General features: G+C 42.1%; 1 protein-coding gene and 1 pseudogene across 1 annotated transcript in view; one reads left to right on the top strand and one right to left on the bottom strand.

Moving 5' to 3' along the window:
- Positions 1 to 6560: 6560 nt before the first annotated feature.
- LOC127223229 (40S ribosomal protein S23-like) lies at positions 6561 to 7035 on the bottom strand (annotated as a pseudogene).
- A 1845-nt stretch (positions 7036 to 8880) lies between these two features.
- The window catches only part of Rabgap1l (RAB GTPase activating protein 1 like), a 569277-nt gene continuing 565277 nt past the window's right edge, over positions 8881 to 12880 (top strand). Inside the window, exon 1 of the mRNA XM_051186069.1 lies at positions 8881 to 9011. The gene's annotated coding sequence lies outside the window, so the exon portion shown is untranslated. The remainder of the gene's footprint in view (positions 9012 to 12880) is intronic.

Genomic DNA, 12880 nt, shown 5'->3' with positions numbered 1-12880 from the left:
ATTAGAGTACACCATTATACCTGTTTTCTAGGTAGTAGGAGGGAAGAAAGAGAGAAAGAGGAGCCCAGTTCCTCTCTTTGGAGGAAAGTTCCCCCATTTGCTCATTTCATGGATGCAAGGGAGGCCAAGGACTATAGTCATTTATTTTTGTTCCTTCAATCTTGAATAAATCTGGAGTTCTGTTACTTAAGTAGCAGGAGATATTGAGGCAAGTATTTAAGAGCCACTTGAAACAAAAGAAAGAGAATTGTTTAGCTACATGTAAGAAAATTCAATAACCTGCTATCTTATTTAAGCTCTGACTCACTGAGAAGAGAAAATAGCTTAGAAATTTTTAGCACAGATTTGAGGATGTGTTTCCTCCTTCTATCATTCAAGCACTAATATCTTAGTAGTGCTTAGAAAAAAGACATGATTTTTTTTGTTTTTCCAGTGATGTCATCATCTAGTCATGAACAACAACAACAACAACAAAAGGGTCTTAGGTAGACAAAACTGGATGTCTTGTGGGGACACAGAAGAGAAAAATCAGTTACCCTGGCAGTGGTGGGGGAGGGTATGTGTTCAAAGTGAGGCACAAATCAGTGATAGGATTCAATAAAAAATGATTACATAGTTTAAAATATACCAAAAGGTGTAAGAATAGAGACTGTAGCTCAGTCTTGTAAAGTGCTTGCTTAGCATGCATAAAGCCTTGGGTTCTATTCCCAGTGCTGTATAAACCAGTCATGGTGGTTTATACATGGTGGTCTGAAATGTCAGGGCTCTATTTTTAAATGTCTAAACCCTAGAATTTACTAGGTCTGTTACAAACACTTCAAGGGATTTTAGATTTTACTGCTAAAGCAGTGTTTGGACAAATTGATGTAGGGAAACCACCAGGGAGGAATTGCCCTGCTGAAATGGCTGACACCACATCTACACAGCCGAAGGCCACCTCTGTGACTATAGAGCTTCTTCTCACAATGAAACAGAGGGAACAGAGAGCTGCTCTCTATTCAGTGCTGGTGGGTGTGTAAACTGATGCAGCCACCATGGAATGGAGGTTTCTTAAAAAACTAAAAATAAAACTACCATATGACCCAGCTATGTCACTCCTGGGCAGTTACCCAAAGGATACCAAGTCCTACCACACAGATACTGCACATCAATGTTTATGCACTATTCACAGAAAATATAACTAGGAATGGATAAAATGTATTACCCACACACACACACACACACACACACACACAGGAATTTAATTGGCTTGTACAGAAAAATACAATTATGACATTTGCAGCAAAGGTGACAAAACTGGAAATCACTAAGTGAAGTAACCCAGACTCAAGAGACAAATATTGCATGTTTTTTTTCATATATGAATTCTAGTTTTCATTTTCTAATATGGGTACTTATGTGTGTGTTCTGGTATAGGTCATGAATCTGGAAAGGGAACTGTATGGAGTAAATGAAGTCCTGAGATTATGTGTATTGTTAACATGGGCATGGTCTTGTTAAGGATTCCAATACCTTGGCCCTAGTAGAAATGGCAAAGCCTTCAGTGAGATGGCAAAGCCTTCCTTGGGTCCAAGTGTGAAGGCTGATAGTGTGTGCATAAAATGTCTACTGTACCTTTTTCCCCCCAGATGTTTACAGCCTGAAGGCTGTTCCTATATGGAGACTGTTCCTAATGGCAATCTCTAAATTTTTGTTTCACTGTATTTAATTATCATAAGTCCTTGTTTATTTGTAGATAATAAGCCTGGGGGGGCAGTTGGGGGAAGTCCCTGAAGCCATGCAAAGCACAGAAAGAAAAAAGAAGTCTTAAGGAAGAGGGGAAAAGAGTAATAGAATTTAAGTGACATGAAAGCAGAGTAGGGTCTATTGTGGGGGAGGGACCAGCAGGAAGCTGGCAGGGAAAGGGGTAGTGGGGTTGGGGAGGAAGACCAACAAAGTAGGTATGCCATAAGGAAATCTATTACTTAGTATGTTAATTTAAAGAAGTGCTTTAGAAGATTCATTTTCTATGTAGACACCAGCTCAGCCTCTCCACTTTCAATGAGTTATGTGTGTAATGTGTACTGTAATGGGACCTTGCTGTCAGTTTGTGTAGCAACCGATAGTCTTGGGGACAGTCTAGGTTGCTTGAGGATTTCCTTGGGATCTCTTTGGCCAGCAACTCAATTGGATGGAACCCAGTCCCAGTACTGGAAGCTTCGTTTGGTGACAAGAGATGGCTAGTTGGAACTACATCTCCTTCATTATTTGAAGCTTCATTAGGATCACCTTCATATATTTTATGAAGTTTCCATTGTACTGTTTCCATTCTGCCCCTCAAATCTAGCTGCCTTTCCCCACATTTCGTCCTTCAACCCCATCTCCCCTTCAGTCCTGCATTCTAGTGTCTTTAGTATGGAAAGGTACTCTGCAGGCTACTGAAAGAGAAATGTAAACTTCAATCCAGCCACAAACTCTTTGTTCTACAATACTGTCCTACCTGCAAAATATGCTAGTGTAATGTTGGCACAAAGCTTATGGGAGTAACCAACCAATCCCTGATTTGGCTAAGGCTCACTCTACAGGATGGAGCCCATATCCAATACTGCTTGGGTGAGCGAGAACCTGAGACTAGATAGGCTAGGGACCTAGGGTAAACCTAAATAATGCTGGTATTAAAAGAAAAAAAAAACGTACTGATAAAATGTCCCCTAATGACATTCTGCTATACTCATAGATCAGTTACTCAGTCATCATCATAGAAGCTTCCTCCTGCAGCAGATGGAACAACTAGATACGTCTGCATCCAGGCATCACACAGAGAAAGAGACCTTGGAACACACCGTTCTAAATGGGAGGTCTCCATCAAATCCTTCCCTTCAGAGCTCAGGGAAACCTGCAGAAGAGGAGGCAGAAAGAATGTGAAAGTCACAGGGAATGGAGGACACTAGGAGAACAAGGTCCTCTAAGTCAAGTAAGCAAAGCTATATAAACTCACAGGGACCGAAGCAGCAAGTACCAGACCTACATGGGTCTGCACCAGGTCTTCTGCATATATTATAGCTTCAGGTTAGTAATTTATGGGACTCCTGAGTGTGTGAGTGAATCAGTTTCTGATTCTTGTGCCTTCTCTTGGGTTAACTTGTCCAACTTCAATGCAATGGTTTTTGTTTTATTTTGTATTTATTTTGTTAAAACATACTCCGTTTCAATAGAATCCTTTTACATTGTTAAAAATTAATCTAAGTCAGAAACATATGTTAAACTAGGCTGACAAGAGAAGACCCTATAATTTTCCAAAATTATATATATGCTAGATACTTTAAAAGTTGAAGAGCCAGGTGGCACACTTGGGAGGCAGAGGCAGGTGGATCTCTGAGTGTGAGTCCAGCCGGGTCTACAGAGTGAGTTTCAGGACAGGCAGGGCTACATAGAGAAACCCAGTCTTGAAACAAACAAACAAACAAACAAACAAACAAAAAGTTGAAAAAAATATTTTGTCAAGCTTGAACAGCAACAACAGCAACAAAGGTTATTTTTACATTGTAGATAAAACAGAAGCAGAGTATGACAGTGAACTTAAGCACAGGCTAAAGCCAAATGGCTCCCATGAAAAGGAATTAAATGCATGCTGTGAGACTGAGAGACTAAAAGGAAATACATAACAGCAACACAGATAAATTCGTAAATTACAATAAGCACAATAATTATGGTAGAAAAAGCAACATAAAGAAATATATTTTATACTTCCATTTATGGCAAGTTTTCTTATTTTTGAGATAGGGTTTCATGCCAGGGTGATTTCAAACTCTCTATGGAGCTGAGGATGATCTTGAATTTCTTACATCCAGCCTTGAACTCCATCCAGGTGCCGGATATGTTGGTGTAAGCTACTATATCTGGTTTATATGGTGCTGGAGAGCAAACAAGGGCTTTGTGCATGCTCGGCAAATGCTCTAACAACTGTTAGATCCCCAGCCCTAGAAAATGTTAAATGCAAACTAATATATAGTAACATGGATGCCTGAAGGCGTGGGAGATGAGACTGAATGGACCGAATAACCTCATTGTCTTGTTTGTGGTGATGTTTTCAGATACATGCCAAAATTTGTCAAATTTTACATTTCAAAAATGTATAGCTAATTGTATTTTAATTATACTTTATAAACCTGCTAAAAAGAAACAAAAAATATATTAAGAAGGCAATATCAATATCCAAGTGAACCTAACATCTTCCTACTTAACTTTATACAGTCTAGTTTTTGAAGGAACTTGCTTATCTATCCTGCATATTGTGGGTTTTACTGATGCCAATAAAAGATTCTTTAGCTTTTAGGACTATACATGGAAATGTTTGCCAGTGAAATTTGTGTGGGGAATGGGGATGTGGAGAGTAGCCATATTTTGATAATTGTTCAAGGTGAGTAATGGGCACAAGAGAACTTATCTATAGTATGCTTTCTTGCTGGGACTGCCAGCCTACAAATATCGACACAGAGTCTTATTAATTTTGAAAGCTTGGCCCTTAGCTTAGGCTTGCCCACTAGCTCTTATAACTCAAATTAACCCATACTTTTGTTAATCTACATTCTACCATGTGGCTTTTACTTCTCTCCCATTCTGTGTGTCGGACTCATTCTGAGTCTTGATTGCGTCTCCCCTTCTTCTCTCTGTTAGGAAGTTCTGCCTATCTCTCCTGCCTATCTCTCGGTTGTTCAGCTTTTTATTACACCAATCATAGCAACACATCTTCACACAGTGTACAAATATCCTGCAACACTTACCATACTATTTTCTCTACTGAAACATTTTTTTATGATACAAAAGAAGCCCTGACACTATTTCAGGGGTGGGCCATCTCTTAGGGGCTGATTAGACATACACTCCCCCTGCCCTCTTCCCTCCAAGGTAGTTTTGTTATTTACTAAAGAGGGTCAGTGTCCAAGATAAAGAAAAGTAAGCTGATAGTGAGATGAATTTCAGGTATTTCTACCAGGTATTGGTGTCATTTTTATTTCTTACTGTTATATAAATAGTAAGTCAGCTGTTCTTCAGGAGACATTTACAATCTGCTTGTCTCTCTAATGACTGAGAACATTTTCTAGTTCCCATAAACATATTGCTTGACCCATGTTGTGCTTGTCATTGCTGTTGGTGGTGAATGTCTTCTTCCTCCTCCTGCTCTTCCTCTTCTTCTTTTGAGATTGGTTCTCAAATTGTAGGCCAAGCTGTCCTGGAACTCACTTTGTACCTTAGGCTGGTCATGAACTTGTGGTTATTTTCCTGCCTCTGCTTCCTAAGTACTGGGATTACAGGCAGAGCCCCCACCCCTGGCTGGCTGAATGTGTCCTTATTCAGTCTTAAAGGATGACTTTAATATAGACTTACTGTGATTTCTCTAGATTTCTTTGAATCTCAGTTTTAAATAAAATGGAAGGAGGGAAGTTTTCCTTTTGCTAACTCTCCTATCTTCAGGTAGCCGGTGTCACCAGTGTCCTATTCCTTTCTTTTTCTCTTTTTTCTAATTTCCTCCCTCCCTCCCTCCCTCCCTCCCTCCCTTCCTTCCTTTTTTTCTTTCTTTCTTTGAGACAGGGTTTCTCTGGGTAGCCCTGGCTACCCTGAAACTCACTCTGCAGATTAGGCTGTCCTTGAACTCAGAGATTCATCTTCCTCTGCCTCCCAAGTGCTGGGGATTAAAGACATGAGCAATTACTGCCTGGCTCACCAGTGTTGTTTATCTAATCTTTCCAGTATCAAGGAACAGCAACAAAACAAAAAATTCCAGGTGTGGCCGTGTATGCTTGTAACCCCAGTGTTGGTCAGAAATGGAGATGGAAGTTTGCTGGAGCCTGCTGGCTGCCAGCCTAGCCAAAAAATAAAAGCTGTTGGCTTATGAAGAGACTCTGTCTCAAGAGAATAAGGTAGAGAGCAATAGAAGAAGATACTCAGCAACCTCTTTGGCTTCTGAGTGTACACCAGGAGCATACTCCCCACCCCACCTGACAACCCCCCAACCCTACACCTGACAAAACAAAAATATATAAAAAAAACATACATATTAAACACACATACATGGTTACTAATTAGAGTCATGAAGTGCTTTTATTAGGGCAAGTTGATTTAAATAGAGCACATAACTTAAATAAAAGTTTTTTTTTTGAGACAGGGTTTCTCTGTGTAGCTTTGGAGCCTGTCCTGGAACTTGCTCTGTAAACCAGGCTGGCCTCGAACTCACAGAGATCCTCCAGCCTCTGTCTCCTGAATGCTGGGACTGCTGGGACTAAAGGCGTGCACCACTAAAACCCAGCTTAAATAAAAGATTTTTTTTTTTTTTTAAACTTTAGACATTACATAACTTAGTCTGTGTTCTGAGAGTGGACAAGTTCCTTTGAGGACCAACTAAAATCTTATCAAATACCGTATATTCATTCCATTGGAAAAAAAAAATACCCTTGGAAAAGACATAATATGTGTGGCTCTTCCTTCCATAATATGTATTGAAAACTTTAGCCTTGACTTCAAACAATAAAAAACTAAACTTGTTTTAAATTTTTTTTTAGAATATGAAAATTTTCTTACTGTGTTTCTACTGTCAAAATTTAGGATCTTGGTCTCTCCTTCTTGCCTTTGTACGGGGCCAAAAGGGACACATTGGCTACTTTAACAACCTTAAAGCGGACTCCAGGAATATCACCTACAGCATGGCCTTTTCGACCAAACCCAGCAACCAGAACTTCATCGTTTTCCTCAATGAAGTTCAAGCAGCCATCATTGGGCACGAAAGCTGTGATCTTCCTGCCGTTCTTGATGAGCTGCATCCTGACGCACTTCCGGATAGCAGAATTTGGCTGTTTGGCTTCAACCCCTACTTTTTCCAGCACAATCCCTTTTGCATGAGAGGCACCTCCGAAAGGGTTGGCCTTCAGGGCTGTGCCCAAGTGGGCTTTCTTGAATTGTTTATCATGCCACTTCTGGTCCCGTCGGTGGCTGCGGAGCTTCCTGGCATTACGAGACCACGGCACTTGCCCATCTTGCCGGCGCCACGGGCCCGAGAGAAAGAGCTTGTTTTAAAATTTTTAAGTAGTTAAGAAAGCATCTTGACTCAGAGAAATGACTAAATCTAGAAGAAGGTTTCAGGCTTAGCTTGAACTCTTTCGCAATGTGTCAGCTTCACCATCAGGCCAGCTTCCTTCATGGTAGCAGAGTAGTTTCAGTAACTATCCAGCCATCATCGCAGTGGCCAGAGTGAGAAACACTTCTTTTCACTCTCCTCCAGACACAAGATGTGCCTGGCCTTCTTCAGTGGTTAATATTGTTATTTGACAGGATACTGAATTATCTGGGAGACAAGACTCTGGGTGTGCCTGTGAGGGATGGTCTAGATTATGTTAACTGAAGTGAGAAGACAGACTTTAACTGTGAATCTGCCCCTTTCTTTGGCCTGGGGTCTTGAACTGATTAAAAAGGAGAAAGTGATCCAAGCACTAGCTTGGGATTATTGTCCCTTTTGTCAAATAACCGCTCCATTTAGAAGGCAGAAACTATGGCTTTCTTGTGTGTTGATCTCCTCAAAGAGCCTGGTTCAGTATCTGCTTCGTGCTCATTTACAAAGAGACCCTGGTAGCTTGGAAATCAGCAGATGATTTGTGTTACTTAAACCATAACTTTATTAGGGATCAAAACTTACAGCATTTGTTGAGTCAGGGTCAGGGTTAGGAAGGCTCCTCCGGACAGAACTTAACAAAAGTACCTCTGGAAAGGACCCAACAGGGAGGAAAAACCCTGTGCTATGACCCTAGCAACTGTAGGCTTTCAACATTAAGAAAAACAAGTAAAGTAACTTGGGTTTGAAAGCCGTTTGACAATGTTACATTTCTGAGTAGCTTTTGAATTTGGGTGGGCAATAAGAACAGGGCAATTGAAGTTATTAACAAAAGAGAATTTTCTACTCAAGAAGAGTTCAAATCGCTAGATATATTTAACAACAACAACAACAACAAAAACAACAAAAAACCCAACCAACCAAACAACAACAAAATCAAAACAAATAAACAAACAAAAAACTAGTAACATTTTCTGAATACTACCTATAAGCCAGGTAGGATTTATCCCGAAAGACACAGAAATTGTGGAATCTCAAATATTTCACAGATTAAGGTTACTTTATAGGCCATAAACCTGAGGAAAAAAATGCCTTAGGCGATTCAGGGAATGGACAGGTCATTTCTGGCTGCTCGATCTAGAAAGGAAGATATTCACAGTTCAAAGATCAGCACACCATTTGTGGCAGAAAATAGATACTACTTCTCTAGCTTATCTGTTCTCCAGAATCGATTTTCCTAAAGGATAAAAGGTGAGACCCTTGTTGCCTTCACAGCAGTATTCAGCGCTTTCCTATGTGCTCGCCTGAGTCTGGAGGTACCAATCAACGGGGGTGCTTCGGAGCACAGAGACACTTTCAAAGGGCAAAGAGTAAGAGTTCCGAGGAAAAGTTAGTCCGAGGTGACTTACTGGCTGCACAGACTGGAAGTATGTAAAACAGGTTTGTAAGGAAGGGCCTCCTCAGAAGGGAATTAATTATCTTAGAACTCAGTCACTGCTGGGGCTGACTGGCAGGCGCCAGCACGAGGGCCTCGCGCAACTCTGCTCTTTTTTGCTCGCCTTCGCTCAGGTTTGTACTCGGCGCTCTCGGGGCCAAGCCGGGTCAGGAGGGGTTGTGTACGCGCGTGCGCGCCGCCGTCTTGGGCAAAGAAGGCGCCTCCGCCCTCGGGAGCGCGCACGCCGCGCCGAGGGGGACGGGCGGGCGCGCTCCCGCCCGCCTCCTCCTCAGTCCGCCCCCTCCCTCGCCTCTTCCTGCCAGGCGGTCCTCTCCCCTCCTCAGCCCGCTCCCTCCGCCCCGCTCCCTCCGCCCTCCCTGGGCTTCGGCGGCGGCGGAGTGAACGGGACGGGCCCGGCCGCAGAGCTCCGGGCGGCGGGCGAGACTCGGACGCCTGACAGAGTTGTTGTTCCGGCAGCGGCCGCGGAGACGTGAGGTGAGGGGAAGGGGGCCTTCGAGGGGCCCGAGGGCGGCCTGACGGCCCGGAGCCGCCGTCCGTGGGTCTGGGGGTTCCGGGCTGGTCTAGAGAGGGTCCGGGTGCGAGGCCCGGCCCTGGACCGGGATGCTGGAGGACCGGGGCGGAAGGCATCGGCGGGCTCAGCGCCGTCGGCCGCCTCCCGGACACCCGGGTTCTCCGGGTGGCTGCTCGTCGCGGCGGGGCCGCCGGGCGGGAGGCGGGGTTGGCGCCCCTCACCTGGGGCGGGGTGGTGGCTTGGGCGGCCGCCGCCTCCAACTGTGCCCTCCTGACATCGCTGCCGCCCCCGCCGCCGGCTGCCGGGACGTGGCTGCTGCCGGCTCTCAGTCCCAGCAACCCCGAGTCCGGGGGGCGTGTGGACAGGGTTATTTTCTTACTCACTTGAAAGCGTCTGTTGGATCCCGTGTTCTTCCCTGGCTCTTCCCCTTCCTCCGCCCCGCGCACTTTGCTCCGCTCCTGCTGGCGATGCTTGTGGTTTTACTGTCTGGGATAGACTTTTTTTTTTTTTTTTTTTTTTTTTTTAATTGGGCTGATCCCTACCTGCAAGAAATGTCCTGCTTCAAAATTGACCGCGAGAGTCGTGACAGACACCCATCCACACCCCCGCGTATGTTGTGGGTGCTCCGTGTCTTTATAATCGAGTCAAAGTTTCTGAGACTGGGCTAGTTCTTTGCTCTGATCGCCAACGGTGCAAGGCTGGGCAGTGCGTCAGCATGTGGAAAGGGGCCACTGTCCATCGCGGGGAGGTGGCCAGGAGCAAGGGGGCTGAACTGACAAGAGTTCCTTTCTGATCGCAAGACAGTTTCATTAAGGTGCTTGTGTATTCTCTTTGGACTTCTCAGAGTTATACCAGAAAAAGACTCAAATTTAGGCGATCATTTTCCAGAATTGATGGTATTATGCAAATAAAACGAACCGCTTACCTTTCGTTGATGGTAAGGACTTGCTTGACATGTTTAGTGCTGTTTGAAAACTGGTTTCAAAGCCTGCAATTTTGTCACTGGAAGAGTTAATCTTAACTCATTTAAATTTTCTTGTGTATGAGAAGAGGTAGGTGATTGTTATAATTCAGAGAGCTGAATTTTATGAAAACTTAAAACTTTTCTTCCAGTGGTGTTTACATTTGACATGCGCTGCACTTCTGTAGAATATTCAGTAGTTCTGATCAGAAGGTCCAGACAAGAAGTTTATGGTCAAATTGGAAGTGGGTTTTGCTCGTGGAAAATAGTAGTTCATAAGATGCTAGGAAAGGGAAATTGGCCTGATACTAAATATCATGGTTCAATGCTCCATAAGAAACTGACACTGAGGTTGAAAAGAAGAAAGGCTAGATGAATTTAATGTGTACATTATTACAAAATTGTACGGCTTGGGAAGCTAGCTAAGACTTTGAGTTAGATTGATGCCCATACTAAATTAGTTCAAGATGTACTCTAATATTACTAAATCATCTGGGGGAGAAATAGAAGTGGTTGTGCATGTCTTATCTGTAAGATATTGTAAAGCTTAATTTGTGCTCTGGGAAGCTGCAGACAAGATAGTAAGTTCCAGTGCTGTTGAGCTGTCGAGGCAAATAGTAAACATACATACTAGGTACAAAAGATATGTCTGGAGGTCAGTTTCTTGCTTTCTTACCTTCTCTTTTTAAACATGAGAGGAAAAGTTCTCTATGTTATGTTTGTTCTGTTCTGAAAATTTTTGGTCGTTTGATTATTGCCTCATGATTTATAACATTTCTTTTTATTATTTGAGAGGTTATGCTGTTTTTGTTGGAACATTTATTATTTTTAAAAGATTTATTTAATTTTTATGTGTATGAGTGTTTTGTCTCTATGTATGTCTGTGTACCCTTTCTGTGCCTGGTGCCAGAGGAGACCAGAAGAGGGCCTCAGATTCCTGGAGTTACAGACAGTTGTTAGTACCATGTGGGCCCTAGCATTGAAACCAGGTCCCCTGGAGGAGAAGCTAGTGCTCTTAAACTGCTGGCCTGTCTGTCCAGCCTTATTTATTTCTTCAGACAGAGTCTTATATGGTAGCTTTGACTGTCCTGAAACTCACTATGTAATCCACCCTGACCTTAAACTCACAGCAATCCTTCTGCCTCAGCCACATAAGAGTTGGGAATATGGACACAGACCACCAAGCCCAACTGTATTTATTTTTGACTGACAAAATATTATTAAGCATGAGAAACAAGAGTTTTCATTTCTATCAGCTCATCAGTTCTGAATTTGCTACTTCTGAAAACTTTTCTTTGCCTCACCCAAAACTTGAAATGGTTTCATTGCTGTGTTTCAGAAGTAACTGGAGTGAAGCTGAAAGTCCTAGGTCTGGGGGAGTAGTGAAAAGAGGAAATTCTGTTGTTCCAAGTACAGATATTATGTGGGAGAGAGAGATTAACAGCCTTCTAGATCACATTCCTGTATCTGTAGTTAAAGATGGTTGTGAGCTGCCATGTAGTTTAGGTTTTGGGACTTCTGCAAGAGCAACAGGTGCTCTTAACTGTTGAGCCAGCCTTCTAGCCCTCAGCCACCATTCTTTAAGTGGTATGGAGATGAGGATGTTAGGAGATTGAAGTCAATACTGTAGCCTTTGGGAATCCCAAAACAGAGAGCCCCCCACCCTTATGTTTTACAAGTTTCAATCAGGTTTTGCATGTTTATAACATCTTTTAAACATTATTTTAAATTTTACTATAAAATGTATTGCCAAAACCAAAACAAAATAAGAAAAATATCAGACATTGAGATTAATCAGACCCAAAGTATAACTTCTTGTTTCATATGGGGTTTGAGGATGATTGTCAGCCAAAGACTGAACTTTTTTTTTTTTTTCCTAGTTTTTGAGACAGGGTCTTGCTATATAACTCATCCAGGGCTCCAGTTTACCCTGAAACCTAGTCTGACTTTCAACTTGTGACCCTCTTTGCTTCTTGAGTCCTGGTATTTCACCATGATGCCTGGCCAACCCAGAGATTTCTTCATAGATAGTCTTAACATCATTTGCCATGACAAATGGAAACAGAAAAAATTGGAGTTGAACCTGAGTATATGTACTAAAACTTTATTTAAAAAGATCTCTTTATATGTATAAGTGGTTTGCTCACATGTCTGTCTGTGTAGCACATATGTGCCTGGTACCATTGGAGTTCAGAAGAGGGTGCTGGATTCCTTGAAATTGCAGTTATGTATAATTGTGAGCTACCACATGGTGCTGGGAATCAAAGCTGGGTTCTCTGCAAGGACAAGTGCTTTTATTTTAACCCCTGAGCTATCTCTCCAGCCTGATTTTTTTTTTCTTGACTGCTGTCTTTTCAGAGTAGACAGTATTTTGACTTAAATGTTTGAATTGGGTATAAGTATGTGGACATTAGTGGATTCTAGTGACAGTTATGGAATTAAGCAGACTTACATTTCAACATTTTCTTTTTTTAAAATTTTATTTACTTTACATATTTCTCTTATTCAGCCAACAAAATGTCACAATTGTTTGAATATAGCAAGTTCATGCTCATGCTGACTCATTTTTGGATTTAAAAAAAATATAATTTTGGGGGCTATTCCTAGGAAGCCTGTAGATTTTTTAGTTGATTTAGATTTAGATTTGGGTTAAGATTATTAGTGTGCTTGAGCCTTCTTATTTTTTAAATAGTCTTAAAAATAGAAAACACACTTTTTTTTTTTTTAATAATACTCATGAAAAATCTGGCTACAGGCAGTGTTGCAGTGTTGTTGTGATAGACATAGTACAGCCAAAAATACATTTAGGAAACTTCTTTGCTCCTTATCCAGTTTAGTATGCTTAAATGAAGTCAAAAAAGTATTTCAACA

The sequence above is a fragment of the Phodopus roborovskii genome, unplaced genomic scaffold, assembly GCF_943737965.1.
Source record: "Phodopus roborovskii unplaced genomic scaffold, PHOROB, whole genome shotgun sequence".
Classification (NCBI taxonomy): Eukaryota; Metazoa; Chordata; class Mammalia; order Rodentia; family Cricetidae; genus Phodopus; species Phodopus roborovskii.
Note: the sequence above shows the minus strand (reverse complement) of the source record. Positions and strands in the feature narration are given on the sequence as shown.